The sequence below is a fragment of the Megalopta genalis genome, chromosome 11 (genome assembly GCF_051020955.1).
Source record: "Megalopta genalis isolate 19385.01 chromosome 11, iyMegGena1_principal, whole genome shotgun sequence".
NCBI classification, from domain to species: domain Eukaryota; kingdom Metazoa; phylum Arthropoda; class Insecta; order Hymenoptera; family Halictidae; genus Megalopta; species Megalopta genalis.
Window position 1 is genome coordinate 14,672,043 of NC_135023.1, and position 4,927 is coordinate 14,676,969.

The following is a 4,927-nucleotide window of genomic DNA, read 5'->3' on the forward strand; positions in this document are numbered from 1 at the left end:
CGTTCCAAGGATCGCAGCATAGTCTCGCAATCGTCGACGATTTCCTTTAGAGTTGCGTGAAAACAAATCAAAGTTCACGGGAGTTTTCGCTTTCGGATCTGACGAATTAACATCGGATTAATATTCAGACGAATTAACACGAATTAATATCGACATCTAATTCTCGTGGATTAGCGTCGCGCGAAAAATGAGTCCACGTTTCTTTGCCACTTTCACTTTGATTTCCTCTCTGGCATCCAAAATCAAATCGTAATTCTTATATTCGCAGACAATATCTTTGCAAAGCAGTGGAAGATCGTCACCACAGGGAGCGAGAATATTTTATTCCTACCTTCGGACTTTTTTAGGCCAGGTCCGAGCACGTGGTGCAAATGCCCGCAAAACCACTGCGGGCAGTAGGAATTCATTTTTGCGATCCGAGAATTTACAAGTCGCAGCAGTTGGCGCAAAATCGCGACGCACGTTACTTATGTCCAAGTCTTCGAGCTCCTTCTGTCGAGATTATCATCCGCGAGGGAGAAACATCGGCCGAAAGATGAGTCTTAATTAATAATTGCGCGCGTCTTAGTTCATAATTGCCTGCGTCTTAGTCAAGCAGTGTTCTTAATGTAAGTTTGTTAGATTTCGTTTCCAATTATTTTCACACAAATTGCATTCGTCTGTGGGTTAACTTGGCACTCCTGTGCTGGTTTTAGGTTTTCTATTTTATCCTGTCACCCTTTTTGTATTCAGACTAACCATTTTCAATCATTTTAGGTACATTACAGAGATTATCATCCGCCTTGGGATTATCATCCGTCGTGGGATGCGTTTTAATTTAGTGTTATTCCTCCGATAGGAGGTCCCTCAGGGGCTCGCTTGCGGGTGGGGCCCGCAAGTGAGTACGGGGGGTACCGTCGCCGAGGTACCCGAGGCGCTTGTAGGTTGTTAGGGTTCTTAATTTAAGTTTGTTAAATTTTGTTTCCTCCATTCTCTCAAAAATTGCACTCGTGTGCGGGTTAGTTTGGCACTCGTGTGCTGGTCAGTGTGGCACTCGTGTGCTGGTCTTAGGTTTCCTATTTCACCTCGTCACTCACTTCGTTCAGACTAATTTGAAATCAATTATTTCAGGTTCCTTACAGATATTATCATCCGCCGTGGGATGCGTCTTAGTTTCCTTCATTTTCCCAAAAATTGCACTCGTGTGCGGGTTAGCTTGGCACTCGTGTGCTGGTCTTAGGTTTCCTAATTTGACTTGTCACCTATTTTGTATTCATACTAACTAGAATTCAATCTTTTCAGGTTCATTACAGATATTATCATCCGCCGTGGGATTTTCATCCGCCGTGGGATTATCATCCGCCGAGGGATTCGTCTTAGTTATTAAGTGCGTGCGAGTTAGTTGATATGTGTGTGTGTGGCTTAGTTTAAGATTCTTAACTTCTTGCCGTACTTTAACGGGTCTAGCTTTGAACAAAGATTTTTCTTAAGAATGAACATTAATTTATTGTTTCATTTTTGCCTAAATCTCTCTTCTTTTCAGTATAATATTTACTTGTTCAATGAAACGTAGTCTCACAATAATTAGAAATTTTCTTCTCCTTCTGAGAAATACTTACAATCGGGAAATTTCTAGTCATCATAAATTTAAAGAGAATGGTACGGCAAGGGGTTAAGTTCCCTCAGGGGCCTTCGACCCACGGGAGCGCCCGTGGGGGGCACGGGGGGTAGCGTCCCCGAGGTACCCGAGTCGCTAGTTTCGTATATGTCGAGTATTATTGCCTTAGCTTTACTTTTTCGCGTTTCGTATTTGTCACCGATACAGCCTTCTGCTGTGGCGGCCTTGCTTGCGCAATCTCTTGGGTAAGTTCGAACACTTCTCGATGTTCGGCGAGTGATCATGAGGCGTGAGGGCTCTTCCCTGGTCGCTGTTCGGCCAGTAATCCGCCCTTAGCTCCTATGAGGGGCGGGGTGTTGGGCGAGAAATGGTCACACAGGTTTACCTGTGTAGGCTCTCGCCTAGTGCCGATTCAGACGGGTAAGGCGGCCTAACTTAGTTTTAGGTCGCAGGGCGAGAAATGGCCACCCAATGTGTGGGAGGATCCGATTTTGGATCATCACTCCTCATGTGATCGCGCCGGACATCAAGATTTGCGAGGCTCCGGTCTTGTGCAAGCATTGTACGCGTCGCGTCACCCTCGACCCAGTGCCTTCTGCACTGACTCGCACTTGTTTCTTACTTTGAAAGAATCACTGCCTTCTGCACTGATTCATTTTGGTCCCCGTGGATCGGAGACTTCTTCTTTGATCCATTTTGGTCCGCGATAGTACTTGACATATGCGAACGAGTGAGTGTGTGGGAATGTGTGATAGCTAGCTAGCGAGCGTATTAGTTTATAAGTCGTCGTTGTTAGAAAGGGAGCCATAGCGAATTCCGGCTTCGTTCTGACTTCCTTTCGGGTCTCTAAAGCAGCAACCTCCTCGCGGTGAGACCCGGGCAATCGGTATCATCCTCGGTTCAGAAAGTCTTGCGAATTGCAATGAATTTCTGGGTCGAGGATGATACCGAGCAAATAGCTGCAAACTTTATATTGTAAAATAGTGTGTATTGTAAAAGTGTGTGGATTTATAATTCCAATCAGTGCTCGAAATAATGTTTCGTTCGAAAATTGTTGAAATTGGTATTCCTCCGATTGGAGGTCCCTCAGGGGCTCGCTTGCGGGTGGGGCCCGTGAGCGAGTACGGGGGGTAGCGTCCCCGAGGTACCCGAGGCGCTTGTAGGTTGTTAGGGTTCTTAATTTAAGTTTCTTAGATTTCGTTGCGTCCATTTTCTCAAAAAATGCACTCGTGTGCTGGTTAGTTTGGCACTCGTGTGCTGGTTAGTTTGGCACTCGTGTGCTGGTTAGCTTGGCACTCATGTGCTGGTTAGCGTGGCACTCGTGTGCTGGTCTTAGGTTTCCTAATTCAACTTGTCACCTATTTTGTATTCACACTAACTAGAATTCATTTATTTCAGGTTCATTACAGATATTATCATCCGCCGTGGGATGCGTCTTAGTTTCTATAATTTTCGCAAAAATTGCACTCGTGTGCGGGTTAGCTTGGCACCCCTGTGCTGGTCTTAGGTTTTCTATTTTGACTTGAATTCAGACTAACTTTAATTCAATCTTTTCAGGTTTATTACAGATATTATCATCCGCCGTGGGATTATCATCCGTCGTGGGATACGTCTTAACTAATAAGTGCGTGCGACTTAGTTGTTAAGTGCGTGCGAGTTAGTTAATAAGTGTATGTGAGTTAGTTTAAGATTCTTAACCTCTTGCCATACTGTAACGGGTCCAGCTTTTAATAAAGATTTCTCTTTAGAATGAATATTATTTTGCTCTTACAACTTTATCTAAATTTCTCTTCTTTTCACCACAATATTTAATTGTTCAAGAAGTGTAGTCTCACAGTAAACTCAAATTTTTTCTCCTTCTGAGAAATAATTACAATCGAGAAAAATTTCTAGTCATCATAAATTTAAAGAGAATAGTATGGCAAGGGGTTAAGTTCCCTCAGGGGCCTCCGACCCACGGGAGCGCCCGTGGGGGGTACGGGGGGTAGCGTCCCCGAGGTACCCGAGTCGCTAATTTCGCATATGTCCAGTAGTATTGCCTTAGCATTACTTTTTCGCGTCTCGTTTTTGACTCCGCCACAGCAGAAAGCTGTGGTGGCCTTGCTTGCGCAAACTCTTGGGTAAGTCCGGACACGTCTCGTTGTTCGACGAGTGACCATGCGGCATGGTGATTCGAACGCGGACCCTCCTGCTGGGGAGGCTCTCGCTTCGCGTATTCGCAATGTAAGACGTCCTTAGCTCTCTTTTGGGGGCGGGGCGCAGGGCGATCCGACTCATTGTAGGATGATCCAACTTTGGATCATTATTCCTCATGTGAAAACGGCGAGCATCGAGATCTGCGAGGCTCCTGATTTGTGCGAGCATTGTACGCGTCGCGTCACCCTCGAGTCAGTGTCTTCTGCACTGACTCGCCCTTGTTTCTTAGTTTCGAAGAATCAGAGCCTTCTGCTCTGATTCATTTTGGTCCCCGTGGATCAGAGACTTCTTCTTTGATCCACTTGGTCCGCAATAGTACTTAACATATGCGAACGAGTGAGTGTGTGGGTGTGTGCTAGCTAGCTGGCGAGCGTGTGTGTTAGTTTATAAGTCGTCGTTGTTAGAAAGGGAGCCATAGCGAATTCCGGCTTCGTTCTGACTCTCTTTCGGGTCTCTTAAGCAGCAACCTCCTCGCGGTGAGACCCGGGCAATCGGTATCATCCTCGGTTCAGGAAATATTGAGAATTGCAATGAATTTCTGGATCGAGGATGATACCGAGCAAATAGCTGCAAACTTTGTATTGTAACGAAGTATGTATTGTAAAAGTGTGTGAATTTATATTATAAGTCAGAACTCTGAATAATGTTTCGTTCGAAAAGTGTTGAAATTGTAATTCCTCCGATCGGAGGTCCCTCAGGGGCTCGCTTGCGGGAGGGGCCCGTGGGCGAGTACGGGGGGTAGCGTCCCCGAGGTACCCGAGGCGCTTGTAGGTTGCTAGGTTTCTTAATTTATGTTTGCTGAATTTCGTTTTCTCCATATTCACAAAATTTGCACTCGTGTGCGGGTTAGTTTGGCACTCGTGTGCTGGTTAGTGTGGCACTCGTGTGCTGGTTAGCTTGGCACTCGTGTGCTGGTTAGCTTGGCACTCGTGTGCTGGTCTTAGGTTTTCTATTTCGACTTATATTCTGACTAACATGAATTCAATGGTTTCAGGTTTATTACAGATATTATCATCCGCCGTGGGATTTTCATCCGCCGTGGGATTATCATCCGTCGTGGGATTATCATCCGCCGAGGGATTCGTCTTAGTCATTAAGTGCGTGCGAGTTAGTTGATATGTGTGTGTGCGGCTT